This window comes from Nesoenas mayeri (assembly GCF_963082525.1).
Source record: "Nesoenas mayeri genome assembly, chromosome: 6".
NCBI lineage: Eukaryota > Metazoa > Chordata > Aves > Columbiformes > Columbidae > Nesoenas > Nesoenas mayeri.
Window position 1 is genome coordinate 35701692 of NC_137545.1, and position 18881 is coordinate 35720572.

Genomic DNA, 18881 nt, shown 5'->3' on the forward strand with positions numbered 1-18881 from the left:
TGTAAATGCACGATTTAGGGTTGGTGCACTGGCAAATATCGCTCTGCACTGCCTGAAGCATTTGGAAAGATCAATAAGCTTGCGCTTGAGGCTGTAAAAACATCTTGGAAAGATTCACCGTTATGGTTAGTCATTTCATCTCATCTGGAAGTTTGAGCATTTGTTATATATCAGGAGGTGCCATTTTCCACATAAAGCCCACAACCTGCTGTTTGTATTGATAGGATCAGTTCCTGCACTGATCCTCCCTAAACCCTGTAGCCAGGACTGCATTCCTGACCATGCCAAAGTGCTCATCTCTAATTAACTCCTTCAACTCTTGGAAATATAGACCTGGAGTTAAAATGTTGATTTCTGCAGCAAAACAGGCAGCAGAGTTATAATAGGAGTGACAACATTATCATGAAAGCCACTCGTCGTGGACTGAGAGGCTCTTTGCTTTGCTCTCTGTAAATCCAAGCTGTGGATTCAATTAAGTGCAAGTACTTTGTGTAGTCATGAAAGCCAATCTCCCATCTTCCATTACTGCCTGAGTGACGCAGCCAAGAAAGATGTTTCTACAAGGCATACTCATCATGAACTCTTCTTCCCAGTATAATATTGATATGGTACAAATATATCTCATATAATAACTCTGAAAACACTGAAATCTTAACAGATCACCACCTGAAATTAATTTTGTTCACAAGATTGTGACTACATCTTGTTCATCTTTGTCCACTGTTTGCACACCAACACTGACCTGCAGCCAAGTGTCTTGGCTTTGTGTCCCCCTGAAAAAGCTGTGACCACAGAATTATAGAATCATTTCAGTTGGAAGAGACTCTCAGGACCATTGAATCCAACCACAACCTAACTCTAGCACTAAAACTATGTCCATAAGAACTTCGTCTAAACCCTTTTAAACCCCTCCAGGGATGGTGACTCCACCACTGCCCTGAGCAGCCTGCTGTTCCAATGCCTGACAACCCCTTCCAGGAAGAATTTTTTCCTAATATCCAATCTAAATGGGAAATGGAACTACTCCTCATCTTAAACATGCAAAGAATCCTACATCAGGCCCCAGAAGCAAGGGAAGTCTTTAAAACTGAGTGAAAGAGAGACCAAGTGGCTGGAGAGAATTCAGACTACTACTTTTCCTATAAGAGAGACTTAAACTCTTAAATACTGCAAGGCAGATAGCAAATCATGACACTGAGATAAAAGCTATTGATCAAAACAAACAAACAAACAATTACTGGAACAGAATCTTGCAAATACATGAGCCTAAAATCCTGGCTCCAGTAAGTAAAATCTAAGGGTTCCCAGGGCGGGGATCTGACATACTTAATCACTTTGTATATTGTGTTTTAGGTAATGTCACATAAACCAAAAATTTCCCTTGCCAGTCTATCTCCACTCAGGTATTTGGGACCAAGTAAACAGGCTTTTCTTAGGATACACTTCAGGCTAATTATTACATCATGAGTACAAAAATGTTGATTGCAAGTACTGAATCTTCCAATACTGCTAAAAGAGGAGTTGCTAACTCAGTATCAGACAAGAATTCTCATGAATACATCGGCAGCATTGTGCCCAATATGCTTTCACAACTTTCAGGCATGATGATAAGAAAATAAATTGAAAAGGGCACAAAGTGGAACCAAGTTATGCTATCTTATATGAAAATTATTGTTATGCACTTTTTAACCTCTTCTCTTCACCACCTACTTCCCAAGTATTTTTAAAATATTTAAAATTAATTATTAGCTAAGATCATTTGCTAATAATGCTGTAAATAGGGATGAATATCAGAATCTATGGCCTTCAAAATTATTTGACTTTTTGTTTTCTTAGAGATGTTGCACAGCTAGTTATATCAAGCCTTAAACCAAATGAAGAAAAAGCCACACCATTTCTTTAATTAAGTACTTTTCAATTAATGAAAGGAAACTGCAAGAATTTTTTTGATTAATGAGAGGTAAGTTGTTGATAATGACCACAATTATTTTAACTGATAGTGAAGAATTTGACGCTCTGCTTGGTCTAATATTCTGCCTACAGTACTAATCCTTCCCCTTCTTCCATATTTGTCAGCCTCTAAACTATTTTTTCATAAACCTCCTTCTAAATTAATTTCTTCCACAACACTTATTTATTGTTTGCAACATGTTTCACAATTACATGATTGTATTTCAGGCTGAGGTCTTATGCAGAGCACCCAGTCTGAGTAGCGAGTTCCAGATGGCAGACATCTGTGACAACACAGGGACATCTAATCCCACAGCTGACTGGCAAACTTGGTGTGGATAGCTGGAGAGGGCCCCTGTGTGTCTTTAATAATTTCAAACACTACAAGCAGAGAAAAGCCACTAAATTACAGAAAAAATATTCTACTTTTTCCCTTTAGGTGCTCCGCTGAAGCTTTTTCCATGGGCATGTCCACACTTAATCACTCCTCTGATCACAGGGTAGCACATCACCAACATTTGAAGCTTTTTACTCACCAACTAGGCAGCAGCAGTTTGCCTGGAGCTGTGTGGAGGTCACCATGCGATCGCTCACCCAGCACACCAGCAATGAGCGTGGGTGAACAAGGACTTTGGGCTCTGCCAAAGCAGGGCTAGCTTCTCCATCAGAGGCTGGTTAGCTCTGGCAGTGGAGACGGAGTCACCAGCAGATGTTTCCATGTGTCCTATAAATTCATCCACACACCAAAGCTCAGACTTGTATCCAAAAGCCCAATTTTCTTTAGGTAGAAGAGATATAGAGCTGCAGCCCTTGCTGACAAAACCTTCCCCGGGACCAGTCATCAGTCTCACTTGAAGAGAAAAGCTACCAAACAGAGAGGTAAATTTCTCTCAAACCTGATGATAAGGTAGACTTAACCGTCTAGCATTAGTCCTTTCTCTGCCTTACACATACATAAACTTATTTTCATATGAATATAATGACAACTTGTTGCATGGTAAGCTACGTTATTATTATACAAACACTGACCATATGGGTGTAAGGTATTGCCATTGCTGTTCGACAGTATAAGACAGAACCACCTTGAGTCTAGAAGCAACATTACTCACTCATGTCATGCTTCCCTCAAGCTGAAGGTACATCTTCCCACTCTGTACCACAACCAGGTACTTGCTGGCCTGGGTCACACTTCTTAGTGGAGTGTGGCCACAGTTTAAAAGCCATGAGAAAGTAACACTGTCCTATAGGGCACAAATTTGCAGATCCCCAGTCTAGTATTTCCACATTACCTGATGTGAAATAATAGCAGAACTCACTAACAAACAACACAGAAGAAAATGAGTTAGCATAGTCTTTCAAATTGTCTTGATATTTATCATAGGGAAAAATTGGATGCCTATCCCATAATGGTTAATATATCAGGGACTTATATTCCTTACTTAATGAGTGAATCTTTCTAATTAATCCTCCAGAGTTTGAACATGGCAGATTTGTTTGACTTCCTGATTGATACCACAAGTAAAAATAGATTTTACCATCAATAATAATAGAACTACATAATGCAAGCTGCAGATATCAGTGGGCTTTGTAGCCACAATTTACCCTTACAAAAGTTTTAATAGCTCCTAAAATTAATTTTTCAAGATAAAAAGATAATGTCCACAATCCAGCATCTTGTCTTGAAGGAAAGAAACTCTAAAGCTACTGGGCAGATACAGCTGGAAAGGAAACAAAAAAGGCATCTGTACCAATATACTTCTGGTGAAAAAATACATCCGTACAACAAGCACTGGTTTCTTCCAGTGTAGGTGAGTGTCCCACCTATGAACTGAGGAAATCGTCACATACTTCATTGCACAGACTCTCTGACCAACAAATACATGAGCAACTATTCCAACTTGGAACAACTTCAGCACTTGCACTTAATACCCTAGAGAAGATGACAGTCTTCCTTACCTTTCACAGAGACAACAGGAGCTACAACAAGACTATGGCATTTCGGACAATGCCCAGAAGGAGACCTTCAGACATTTGGGAAATGCTGCTGCCTGCAGAATTCTGGCAGTGACCACTCAACTGCACTTTTTGCTCTATACAGAGGGGTAAGTAGCAGTTTTACTGACAGAGAAGCCTCTGTGGTCCTGTGCAGTAGTCTGGCTAATCATCCGACTTCACCACCCTCATGGCTGACAGCTACATCTCAGCATAGGATCTATCAGACTTCTTCATTTCCTAAGCATATGGCAAAATTCCATCCCTTCTTCTTGCAAGACTGCCAGCTAATTAGTTAGATAATTAATTCTTCAAAAGCTTCAAGATGTTTTTCCATCTGGGCTCACCTCTTCCCATTTGTTCTGTCTCCTGTCTTACCATACATTAACCAGGGCCAAATTCAATTGCCCTTAGTTAGATCAGTCACTAAAATTTCCAGATGAAATATGTTCCCCTGCTAACAACTGTTAATACAAATAACATCAGCTATTCACTAGACAGACAGAAGTAAAATAAAAAATACTTTCTTAGTCACTCAGCAGATTTTGTACATTGCTCTTCAGAGACCAAACCATGACTTCAGTTCCAGGTATGAGACCAGGTTGGCACAACACTGACTATTTTACCACTAAACCTCATACTGGGACGGAAAGATCTCATGACACAAGCAGCAGCTGTATTTCTCCTAGTCCTGAGTTCATGTTGGAGCATGTGGTGGAACAAAACACACAGCACTGGGGGAATGAGAATTACTTGTTACACCATCTAGACCGCAGCTAAAGGAGCACAATACGTAAGCACAGTTTAAATAGCTTTCATATAGCCAGTTTCACCAGCAGTTAACTAGCAGTTAAAACCCAAAGATACTGGCACAGAGAGCCCACATACATGTTATGAGGAAAAACTAACTTGAAACTAAATAGATTGATCAAAACTTGCTTGGTGGTGTTTATATTGTATGGCCATATACATGCAACATGCATATTATATATATCCAAAGAGTCAGTGTTTGTTTCCTTAACAAGCTGCTCCATACGCAAAGTTCAGTGCAAGTAAGTGATCTTAACAAATAAATATGTTGTATCATAAATGTAATCATTAATTTAAAAATTTTAGAAAAAAAACCCCAGTTTCAAATCCTACTTCTGTTTTGGCCCCAGTTATGGAAAACGCAGATATCTATGCACTCCATTTGATTTGTAAATAACATTTAAACTAACTCTGGATTACAGGAATAAATTAAAATCAAACCCCTGTAACCACATGGAAACCATTTGTTTGTGTGTTTTCAACACTTGCTGTCAAGATAACAAGTTTGATTTTCATTTAAGTACTTAACATATTTGTTACCACTTTCTGCTTCACAGATCTGAAAAATTATACAAATAGCTTCACTTCAGAAACTTACAAGTATTTTTTATCACTGTAAGGAATACTGCAAATCAGCCACTGCATTCGTCAGTGTATCATCATTACAAATAAATACCTGGCTTGGCATCTTCCCTACCACTGTTCGGCATCCGCCAAAGCTCTGATAGACACATTTTTTCTCACAGAGCCATCAATTATGATAATCATAGTCACAGTGTAATGTCTGTTTTCTTCAAGTCCAAACAGAACAAACATTTTCTTTTCATCTACGATTTCACTTACTATACCCCTGGGACTTACAGATTTAAACTGAGATTGCCAGATCATTATTATACCCACTGATACAGAAGATGAGTACCCCTTTCTGGCTTTTTCCCTTGCCAAAATCTCATTTAGTTGAAGCAGCTTCCCACTGAAGAACAAAGTGTACTTAAGATTACATGTTTTGTGTGTTGATGCAACAACAGTATAACTGCTACCTTTTTCCTCTCACAGAAAAAAAAAATGCTCATTTTGGGAAGGAGACACTTCCAAATAACATTGTCCAGAAGAATTGCACATACAGAATTATATAGGAAGAGTTGTTTATTATACCCAGTTAGAAGTTCCATGATGGCAATCCAAACCTCCTGGTCTCTACCAAAACTCCTCTATGGCTAAGAGCCACAGGGCACATGCTGTAGTGAGCCACAGAAATCCTTCAGCTCTCCATTTGGTTGCAGGGAAGAGGTGGATTTCCCTGTGTTCTCGGATCAACCGGTGTTTTGATGTCATTTGGCTTGTTTTTACCTACAGCTTGAGACTCAACACCCATCTTCAGCAGAACTCCACTGAATAAAGTGCTGCCACAGGGGTCACTCATGGGCTGCGTGCTTGGTGAGGATGATGGGTACACCACCAGTCTTCCTTTGACAGTGCTCTATACATGGGTGTTTCCAAGTTAGGTGTTGATTTAGTGTTCCATACATGCAAATGTGAGATCTGTTGTGTTCAAAGTCACATGGACAAACCACATTTCTAAGGAGTATTTTGAAAAAGTGGCAAGATAAAGGGTCAGTATATTGCCCACAGTAATAAGCTGCAGAGGAAGCTCCATGGTAACAAACCAGGACACTCACACACTGACAGGCAAGTACAATGCAAGGTGGCAAAGTATTACCAAAGCAGATACAACACATTTCACTGGTGTGACTGATTATTCTGCTGATGTCTTTCTTACAGGTCCTGCAGTGATCTCCAGACCCAAAGAGAATCACTATATTTTGGATAATATAAAACACAGAAAAGTGGCTTATAAAACTTTTATAAGTGTCAATTTTGGATGGTTAGCGTATTCATTAGTGTCTTTGTCAGTTACAATTATGCAAACTTTTTCCACATTTGTTTTTCACATCTTCTAAATTTTCTATCCAGATCACGTATGTTACAGGATGACAATTTCAAGGGAAGTTTTATGGAATGTTACTGCAAAGCAGCAGTTCGATACAGTTTCCAATACAGCTCCTTTGCAAGTTTCCAGTAGTGCAGAACTGCGCTGATCTTCCCTTTGCAGATTTTATTCTTTTGGAGCTCAATCGATACAGGTATAAAATTTTCAGAGGTGTGCAGCTCTGACTTGCTCCAGCTCTTACTCCTTAGTTCCATGTGCACCACAGATCACTAAATTATGCAGGTACTGGGCACAGCAGGTACCATCAGCTAAGCAAAGCGTGGCCATAGATGAAAATCTACTCATTATGATCTGTGTTTCAAAATCATAAGACACATTGCAAATGAGTCAGAAAACAAATAATAGATAATAACAAAATTATTATAATTGTAAGCAATAATAACTACATTCTCTCTTAAAGGTACCAATTTTCTAAAGATTGTGATTGACCTAGGCAGGAATTTTCTCAGGGGAAGCTTTCAAACCTTTTGATTATGTTGTAACAAAAGCAGACGGGAAGTAGTTGTCGATCAGGATGAAACATGGAGACCTCAAAACACATATATTCCCATGTCATACAGTGCCTTTTTTATTTTTTGTCAGTTACAATATGTTAATTTTATTTTTGCAGTCATCAAGCTGCCAGACATAGCATGAACAGCAGAACGGAGCACTGAAGCACCACTTTGCTTCTGTCTAGATTAATGCCACTGCATCACAGTAATGTGTTAGCACAATTGTTTCTGAGTAACTGCAAACAAACTATAGGGCTATTATATTTAATTGCTATTTAGATAGTTTATAAATCTACTGTAAACAATAGCGAGGATACACTTGTAATGCAGCTAGACCATTAGTTACTAATGTCATGGAATAAACCAGGGCATGAACTCACAGAGTATCAGCAAGTCCATGAAAACTCTGATGCTTATGTCCTTGATTTGCAATGAAAGTGAGGAAGTATTGCCCTCTTTTGTTTAGCCAAACATTAATTATGTTGCCTTTCCAACAATATTGGATCATAACATGCACTAAATTCACATGCACTAAAATCTCATGATAACCCACTCATGAGTGCAAACATTGTGCTGTGTGTTGTACAAACAAAATCACATATAATATCTGAACTATGACCTATGCAAAAAAGCTGCTTTATAAATCTTCATGATTGCACAGAAGATTCCAGTAAGACTGCCTTGTTCTCAGGCTGATAGTCTGGATCTGCTTCCTCCCCATAGAGCTGCCTGGAGAACCACGCTGGCTGCAGCAACTGTGCAAGACATCTTTGAGGAACTGGACTGCTCAGCCCTTTGCTCTTTGTGTGATGTGTATAACAGACTCATCTATAAACAGTGCATGCTCAGGAGCTCACATGCCTTGTTCCTCGCATTCACTGATAGTTTCTGACTAATGAACCAGCATGGAAGAGCGTGGACAGAAATGTCACTCTTACACGCCTAGGTTGCTCCTACGGACCTAAAAGAAAATCATAATCTGCCCTTAACATAAAATCTTTTTAAATGATCTCTGGTATTTTGAAGGCTCATCTCACACTGATATCAAGCGTTCAATTTTGCCCAGACTGATCAATCCACAACAGAAGCTAAACCAAAAACATTTCAACCTAGTTACTCCGAAAGAAAAAAGGCAATGTTGGGAGATGGGATAATATCTAAGATTACTGTCTGGACTTGGTGCCAGAGAAGGAATTTTCTCTGTCTCCTTTGACAAAAATGTAAGAAAGTAGCCTCCTAACAGCAAGAATCAAAGCCATGAAAGACAGAAAATCCTGTGCTATTAAGTCATATTTAAATTTCCTACTATTCCTACAGTGCTAGATGATCCCTGAGAACTTTGTACATTATTCAAATGCTGAAGTAGACCAGCATATCCCTTCAATATGAGAAACCCTAGCACAGTTTAACACAAAGCTTTGTCTTTTCAGCTACTATTCCTGACCCACTCTATCTAGTCATACAGTACGTGTGCCCTGGTCTCTCCACTGTCCACTCTGTTCAAGTTGCCCATTGTCTTTATGATGGTCCAGCATTTCAGCAGATGGCATCTACCCATACAGACCCCACAACCATTTACCACTTCACATACACGTGACGTTCCATGCAAGAAAGTCAGCTTGTCTTAAAAATGAGACAACTAGGAACAAAAAAATTCTGACAAACACTTGTAATAGCATTTCTGTTTGCAACATTTCAGGGTCTGTGAAGCAACACTTGAAAACAACTGTTTGCTTTCTTTCCACACAAAACTTCTATTTCTGTAAATGCACTGCCACTTGCCATAAACGGTGAAGTAAAAACATGCAGCATTCTGCAATACTACCTATATGATCAAGTAACACCTATTAGTCATTATGGATCAAGCCCTGCTCATATATTCAGTGAGTTTATATGAGCACATGAATACTATTACTGCATTACTTCTTTACCATACCTTATCCTCCAACTAAAGTGATAAATAAATTGATCTGCACAGACTTCTGTTTTCTTCATTAATGCTGTTTCCATCAGCTTAAAACTGACCTGATACCAGTTTGTTTCTGCAAAAGAAAGAATTTTAAGTGTTGGCTGACTGCTGGTTCCTTCAGCCTTCTTTCCTCCCTGCCAATCAATGCTTCATTTTCTCTTACAGATCAACTGTATACCTGACTTTTTAATCCTTATCCTCCAGGGCTGTCCTGGCCTTTAAGCTATCAGTGAATATACACTCCCCTCAATTACACATCTGCGAGCAGTCCCCTGCGTTTCACTCTCTGGCTCAGGCTGAGTCAGCACGAAAGCCTAAGCCACTTCAAGACAGTATGGCAAGTGATTAATCTACTGTGATCTTTCCATGCAAACACAGGGGGGAAGTCATAACCCCATTGTAGGAAAAAAAACCAACATGCAAGGACAGTTATGGGCTGGTGATGATGGAATTTAACATCTCTTTTTTCAAGAAGGCCTTGCCTGAAATAGAAAAAAAGAGACTACAACAGCATTGAACAAGCCCAAAGCTGTGTGGTCATAACCTGTTGATTTTTTTTCCCCTCATCACAGCTGTCTTTATTATAGAGACTCAACAGGGAGCCATGACACCATCATACATGAAGTATATACAGCTTCTACTTTTGGGGTTTTTTTAATTTTTTTTTTAAATAGTAACAAGGACCATCTATTCCATATTTGCCCATAGGAATGGCGGACTGACATAAAGGGCCCACTGATCTAAACTGGGCCAGGATATCATATCTTGACCACTGGAACAACTGAACTAAGTTTCAAGGACACATATCACAGAGGAAAAGGAGGTTCAGTCCCACTGAAGAGGGGGAGTCACTGTCACTTCCACTGACAGAAACCTGTCTATATTTTTGCTGGACACTACATACCAAATGAGAAAATAAATGTTAACATATAGCAAACAGAACCTATTCATAGAAGAGCCAGAGGACCCTTGCACGCAGCAACAGTTCAGGGGGTTTTGCTGCCAAGTTGGTTTTATCCCTTTAGCTTGTTCCTCTGCAGGCAATGGTGCCATCACAGACACTTCTGCAAACATTTTACAAGAGCTAAATAAAATCTGTGTTTACCATTGGCTAACCGCCCCCCCTAGCTTAGAACCTCAACAACAAAGACATTAGAAACGTCAGTTCTTCAAACTCTTCTGTTTTGATATTTTGGCACCTTACCATTTTGAATTTTCCTCTTCTTTTTCCCCGGATGGTAAGGAGGAAATAGAGAATACAATATATCTATTGTTCTTATCTAACAGATAAGATTGACAGGCAGTTTTTCCACCCCACCCTGTGATTTATGATATTTTTTTAATATCCTATATGAAGTGATTAGGTGATTATGTGATCCATGGACATAGGTAAGCCTGAAATGTTTTTAGGTATGATTTTGGAGTTATATAAAAATACAAGTCCATAATAAAACTTGCTACCGAATCATTCTCAACTCTGATTTATCAAAAGGTTCAATCAAATTTTGACCTCTCTTCTCATTGATTGTGTATCTAGTTTTTATGGGTGGCTATTTCTAAAGAATTTTTGACTGCTGAAGTATAATCTTCCTTTTTCTACATTACATAGAGCTATGCAATTTTCACACAGGAAGCACAGTAATCCTGTTTTATGAGCCATTGACTTGCAGTTAATATTAGCTAACAGACAGTAGTGTGACTATTCAGATATGCTTTGTTACACAAACACATGTTGAACAACATGACAGTCCAGATGAACAGGGTGTATTTCTATTTTCATTGCTCCCTGCAGGCTGCTGCAAAGTCCTGCCAATTGCTCCTATCAAATACGTGTGTCTGCACTTTTTTGCATGAGTCTTTGTGGGACTGTGCATATGTACGTATATATACATACAAACAACTAAGTGAAAAAAAGAATTTGCTGTCTAGTCAAATGATATGTCAAATTTCTAATATATTGCCTTTCAAAAGAGTTAACTGGTATGAGTCTGGATAGAAAAGTGCATTACCTGTGTGCATAGTTTATATACTGACTCAAATATCAGCTGCATGCTAGAGCAGTGATAATAGAAAGTGGAAATATCTTTTCTCTCTTCTCTCAATTTATTGACTATAGAGGTTCTGGGCCTTTTATTGTTCCACATGAAAAACAGTAGTAGAGGAATAATGTTCCTATAAAACATATGATTTTCTTATTATTTCTTCACATCTTTCAGATATAGCTAAGGAGCTACGCTTGCAAAGGGCTAGCGATATCTACTCCTTAACAGTTAATATTTTTAAGTTACCTTTGATACCAGGACATGTTCATTGCATTTCACTAAGCAAAATGATGAAGCAACATCTTCCATACTCAACTTATCCTAGTTTCCATTTGTAAATCTTCCTGCTCTCTAGATCTCATGAAAATTTTGTTGAATATATCCAACTTTGATATGTTAAAATGTGTTCTTCTCGTGTTGTCCCAAATGTGTGTGTTTGCTGGCTCCATTCTCCTTTCCTAAGATGGAGAAAGCTGCATTCATATTGTGTCACTTTTGAAACCAGAGAACATTTAATGCTTATCTTCTCCTCCCACTTAATCTATATTTAAGTGGAGTAGGCACCTTGAAATTAATAATTTAAAAGGAAAATTAGCTCAACAGAATACCTTCAAAGAAATTAATAATTTTTTCTTTATTTAAATAATAGTTTGGATTGAATTATTTAGATGGAAAGGCAAAAAACGTTTACATTTTACAATGCTAGTTTGAGAAATCAAATGGGAAATCCAATGTGTAACAGAAGCTTAGGAGGAATGTGGTTTTATCCACGACTTTTAGATAACTCTACATTTTATGTGAAGAAAAATATTATATTTCCTATGCTCACCACAACCCTGATAAAAAGCAGTTCTTGTATCAAAAATAAAGCCACAGACAGCTTTTTCAAGTAAGTGGCTTTCATATAATTTCATAACAGAATCTGTTTAGCACATTGCACCTAACACAAAAAAACCCAACCCAAATGACCAGTCTTGCAAAATAATAATCTAATTTCAGCTGCTAGTCGAAAATTGCTATTAAAACAGTCTTTTTGTGTTCTTTTATTTTCTGTCAATAGTTTTGCTTTCTGGTTCAAATCCTCAGCCTCTGACACAGTAAGTTTCCCTGCTGGAACCTAGAAATGCAATGAAAACATCTTGAAGACAAAATAAAAAAGCTTTAGTAGCCTCCTTAATTTCTCACTGCCTTCAGACAGGCATGACTTGAGCATTTGCTAGAGTTATGGCCAAATCCCTTAGGGACTCAACTAGGTGGGCAATGCTCAACCATACAGGTTCCCCTTTTTATAGAAGCATCCTCAACAGGACAAAGGATCTCCAAATTTGCTTTGAAGTACAGAAGCTCTGTAATGAGCTCCTCATATATTTTAAATAAGAAATCATATCTGAGGTTAATGTCACATTAAAAAGTTCTTGTTTATTTCTGGTTTTCAGAATAAATTCAAGCAGACATTTTCTTCTCAGTTTTACTGCCATTTGCCTCATTAGCATAATGATTAAAAGGAAAGATGAAATAAAGCCTTGACATTTCCATATGTGATTTTAAGTTACTCATAAAAATACAGCAAGTCTAAAGAGCAAAAGACTTGGAAAATAAAAACAGTGGATTAAATATATTTATTTATAACTTAGTTCATTAGCATTAATTAAGCTTCTACTTGGCTCATGAACCCTGAGAGTTCTTTTCTTCATTTGCAAATGGAGATGGTTTTGCCAGGAGGGGGTGCCAAGTACTCACAGCATTAATTATGCAAACATAAAACACATGGCAAATATTTTACAGAAAGTTGTTACTAATTTTTATAGTAGTTGTACTTTGAACCTTGATAGAGCAAATAGTAAATGAAGCTTTCAGCAACTAATAGCTGTTAAAGCATCTGTTAAACAAGGTATGTGTCTAGCATAGTCCTGCTCATTTCTCATTTACTAAAATTAGTCTAGTGCTTATCTGGGTACTTGGCAAATAATATAACATCAAAGAACTCTTCTGCTGCAGTGTTTGTATTAACTAAAATGGTATTTGAAAGCCATATAAAAAGGCTAACATTTTTATAAGAGAAGGCAACTGTAAGGAAACGTCATGTTAATACAGCAACTGAACAGTCTGATAGATCTTTGCATTTTTGCAAGGCAGTAGGTGTTGATGAGTGGGGAAGGAAAGGTGAACCTCCAAACAACACAGCCAGGATAATGGTGACTGATCACAAAGCAGAGGAACAGAGAGCTCTTAAACTGGTATATTTATTAATAACACTTCAAGCAGATTTTGCCCTTTTTTTTTTCCCCCTGTGTTTCTGTTTGTATGCTTGTTTTTAGGTAGTTGTAATACGAGGTGAAGTCCTTTTACACTGTCTTTTTTTTTTTTCTTCATTCTTTTTGTAAAAGTTTCTGCTTTAAAGCCCTATTACCTGTGAGTACCCTGTTCCATTTTTTTTTGGAACAAGGAGGCTATTTTCTTGTTTTCTAATATTGAAAATATTTTCTAAAAATTGATGAAAGCATTCAAAATCCACAATTCAGATATAGTCAACAAATTGTTCCTTGTGTATACAGGATAATAGGTAATTTACACAATGATGACCTAAATTACGTTAAAGCGTAGTAAAAGCTCATCTTCAGTCCTATCATTTGATAATGTTATGTTCTGTTGATGGCATCAAATGTTGACAAAGCAAGCCATCAAGCTTCTGCAGAATGATCTTTTTAGTACTTTGTATAGTTTTGTTATTTTCTTGATTTCTGCTTTGTTAACATATGCATTTATTTATGAGCAGACATTCATATATAAGTCAATCGATTATTATTTATGCTGACCCACCCAAATATATGATTCAAGCTCCCTTCAAAAACACTTAATATATCAAAAGAAAAGTGAGCTCAATGCAATAAATAACATGAAATACCTATTATAAATATAAAGGCAAAGTGACTTTCATGGATGCATGTTCATAGAATAAAGTCAAAATAAAGTATTTCAATACAAAATGAACATGTACACCCAGGCAGAAGAAACTTCACATAAAGCTTTCAAGAAAAAGCTATGTAAAACTGAACAACTAACCACACCTCACTGGGAGCTACTTGAAGTAATACATCTGATGACTAATCGGAAGAACTATCCATAGCGCAAGAAGAACTGCAGAGAAACACTACATCTTTCACACAAAACGGCGTACACTGGAGACCAGAGGTCAGTTTTTATATTCAGGCTTCTACTGTGATACATCACCACAGATAGGTACAGACAGAAAAGGCTCTCTCCCCAGTGTCAGATAGGAGCCAAGGCCAGCACAGAAACATGAAAATCTACAAACTATTGGAGAAGATAAAGCCAAAGAAAAGAGAACCATTAGATAAAAATCAGGTATTTCAACACCAGAGGCCTTTTAAAATCCCCCCAAGCATGTTCCTCCACAGTAAAGCCTTCCTGCCAGGTATGGGATATCTCTTTCTCGGAAACATGCAAGAAGGTCTCTCATCAATTAAACAAGAGGCAGAAAAATATTGACAAAACCAATTAGGTATCTAGTTGTGCTGGTTTATTTTCTCTGGAAATACTTAATGCTGGGGCAATGGATTCTACAGATGCAAGGCTTGCCTAACTGGTGAAGAGGGCTTTAAAATAAAGTTGCTGGGTGAGTGGAACATCAACCCATCCCACTCCTAACAGTTTGATGCCAGTGCCAGCAACAGATGCCCAGAGAGGGATCACAGGAAACAGATGCCCAGAGGGTCAGCAGGAAAACACCTGAAGAGCAGCACAAAGGAATTCCAGGCACTCCAGCCAGCAAGTCAGCTCCCTCAGGGGCCCAACCAAAATGCCTCTGTGCAAACACACGTAGCATGGGGCATGAACAAGAGGAGCCAGAGACACGTGCACACCTGCAGGGCTGTGATCTCATTGGCATCACAGAGGTGTGGTGGGATTGCTCCTATGACTGGAGTGTTGGAATGGAAGGACGCAGGCTCTTTAGGAAGGATGGGGAGGGAAGACAAGGAGGAGATGCCACCCAGAGAGACTTCGACAGGCTTGAGGCATGGGCCCGTGTGAACCTCATTAAGTTCAACAAGGCCAAGTGCAAGGTCCTGCTCATGGGTCAGGGCAATATCAAGCACAAATACAGGCTGTGGGGAAATGGATTGAGAGCAGTCCTGAGGAGAAGGACTTGGCCGTGTTGGTTGATGAGAAGCTCCATGTGACTCAGCAATGTGTGCTTGTAACCCAGAAAGCCAACTGTATCTCACCTGCAGCTCTGGAGCCTCCAACATAAAAAGGACATGGACCTGTTGGAGATGGTCCAGAGGAGGCCCACGAAGACACTCAGAGGGCTGGAGCACCTCTTCCGTGAGGACAGGCTAAGAGAGTTGGGGTTGTTCTGCCTGGAGAAGTGAAGGCTCCACAGAGACCTTCTAGCAGCCTTACAGTACCTAAAGGAGACCTACAAGAAAGCTGGAGAGGGACTTTTTACAAGGGTGTGTAGTGATAGGACAAGGGGTAACGGCTTTAAACTGAAAGAGGGAAGATTCAGATTCGACAGAAGAAAGAAATTCTTCTCCATGAAGGTGGTGAAGCCCTGGAACAGGCTGCCCAGAGCAGCTGTGGATGCCCCAACCCTGGAAGTGTCCAAGGCTGGATTGGACAGGGCTTTGAGTGACCTGGTCTAGCAGAAGGCGTCCCTGTCCATGGTAGAGATGATCTTTAAGGACCCTTCCAATCCAAACCATTCTATGATTCTATGAGCTAAAGAGATATTCAACCGATCTCTTTCAAAATTTTAATCAAATATAAGTAAATACGAGAAATATTTAAAGAATACACGAACAGCTCCCTAACATACTAAGACACACATAAATGGTGCTTTACATCTGGCATAATCTTAACACAGTTAAAAGACACCGACTTAAAGAGCGTGTGACCTTGAAAACAGTCATCGAAAATAACATATATATGACCTTAAAAGCTATTAATTCATTAGGTAAAAGTTTGTTCTCCCCAACGACAAACTTATTCAATTTCGCAATCCAAATGTCATGACTCAAACAGCAGATGTTTCACTGAGCTTTTCTCTTAATCTTTACAAAATCCTCTATTCTAGGTAAATAGCAAGAAACTGAAATAACTTGCAACCACCGTGGTAGCTTCAAAACAATGGTATTATGGCCCAGTCGTCTGGTATCTGATATATAAACATAATCGTTGTTCTTTGTTAGCAACACATGACCTGCTGTCCCATTAGACAACCCTAGAAAGTATTTATAACAGTAGACAACATGGACTGATGCATGATTTTCACAATGAAATAAAGTATTACTGTATACTTGATTTCACTGTAGCCATATTCCCTCCTCTGTGCAACAGGCACTTCCTGGCTTCATACAAACTTTCATGTTCAAGCATTTCAGTTCTATTTTTTTCTCTTCATCTTCTTATATTATCTATTTGAAACTCTTGGCAATTCCCCCTCAGGGAAGAACTCAGATTAAGATTCCTGTGTAGGCTAGATTGTTACTTGGGTCTTCTGAACAACTAAGGATTGGAAACATCTGATTTTACACTATAGGCAATCTACTGAAAATAGCTGTGTTTTCCCACATCACTTAGATTTAATCCAGGACCTTCCAAATAGTTTCAGTGTAAAGTTAGGATTGTTGGCTCAGTTAGACATCCCTGTGCCTTGTGTTTCACATGTGCTCGTTTTGTTGACCAGTCATGGCTACAGTATTCGTATTTTCTTCTGCACTGCACCTGGAAGGGTGTTATTCCTATTCATTTTAGAGGTTTACGTGATGGCCACAGGATATGTGTTATGGGTCTTTGTAGATGAACTTTTTGTATATGAAGTTAATTTCTTCTCCTCCTGTTCTTCAGTTGTAATGAATGGCTCCTGGAGATTACGCAGGTTAGTAGACTATGATTATTTTATTTAAAGTATGTATTCTAATGCCTGTTTTACTACGAGTTATTACTATTTCCTTATTACATGGAAAGACATGTAATGTAGCTGTCAACATGGATCCATAAAACTGCATCTTTGCTGGAACCCAGATACATGCTATCAATAGCTACTGCTGATGTATCACCATGCTTTAGATCTTCATGGCTTCCTCTTTAACCAGTTTCACTGCCCTTTGCTTCCTGTACTATCTTTATTCAAAACCCACTGATGACGTCTTTGTTCTAATGACAAATTTTATAACTGAGAACCATTATAGCAATGTGTCCTCAGTCACACATCTTTTCTCTGCTTAACCTACACTGCTGGAATGATCTCTACTGTCCTCTTTCTGCTAGAGGCAGCTGTTCCTTTGGCCAGTAGCAACAACCATTATTCACAACAGTTTTTAATAATTCATGCTCATTCTACTCTTCTGGCTTGCTGCTGGAGTGGGATGGTAATGTGGCGAGGCACTTCTGCCCCTTCAGAAACCTCCTTTTACCACATAAATAACTTAAAGAGCACATCCCTCTCACCAGCAAGTGTTATGGAAGTGACCTTCAGTATATTGTCAACACAGGTTTGCATCTGTATGACAACACTTGGTATCATTCAGAGTGCACAGAAGATTCAGTGTTTTAATGAAAGTTATTATTTCCTAATTCTGCAGACCATATGGCACCATAAAGCCCACAGCAGAGCAGATATTTTTAAAGCATGACATTAACTTTACTAGGGACATTAACAAAGATGAGTAATGTTATCCTCACTGAAGTATAAATTATGCTAACGTTTTCAAATTCGGATGATTAAGTTTGTATCTAAAATGACCACTTATTTTTCTGCAGTTCTTCGACTTAACAGTAGTCCACCTGTGCCTGTATCTGAAAGTATCCACACATATTTCCAGAATGCCAATCTAGGCAAAACTGATAAAGATAGTTTTATTCTGATTTATTATTCTTCTGATCATGTTCTATTTACTTTCTCCTTTCTGCCTCCACTTGCTTAACGTGATACATTCAAACCAGAAACATTTTTTACATTCTCACCATCCTGATGAATGATATAAGCAATGGGGTATATTCTCCAGACACTGAACTTACAGCCTCTCTGCATGAACACGTCAGACATGCCAAGAGGCTTCAGGATCATTCCTGCAGGCATTAATGAGCTAATTAGAACATTTTAACAAGGATTATCTGAATTTCTTATTCAGAGAGCTGAAGCTTTTGTAAGTCTTTCTCCTGCCTTCAACTACCAACACAGATCAGTTAAACATCACTGCTGTTCTAAACCCACAATTTTTTCTTCACATATTGAGGTTGGTCATGATGATCACAGATGATTTATTTTCACAAAAAATGGTAAAACTTTTGGTAGAAAACTATACAGGAAACATAGCATTTCTGGTTTTACTATTATGAACTCAATGCAGCACAACCAACCTTGGCAGTAATTTTCATACTGAAAGGAAAACAAGACTTTTCATTGAATCCATCACATCCACTTTTGGACATTAAGCTTTTGCTTTTGTCCACAGTTTTCATTGATCTTACACTTGGAAACTTCTCTTCACCTTCAACTTTCCTTCTCTTATAGTAGTAGCCACAAAGATGGTTAATCTGAAAATTACCTGAGTGCACCGTTTAGATGAAGATGTGACTCTTTCAAT

General features: G+C 38.5%; 1 protein-coding gene across 3 annotated transcripts in view; it reads right to left on the reverse strand.

The window, feature by feature from the left end:
• Positions 1–18881, reverse strand: part of DPP10 (dipeptidyl peptidase like 10) — a gene marked incomplete at both ends in the record, with an annotated part of 492309 nt that overhangs the window by 53003 nt on the left and 420425 nt on the right. The window lies entirely within an intron of this gene.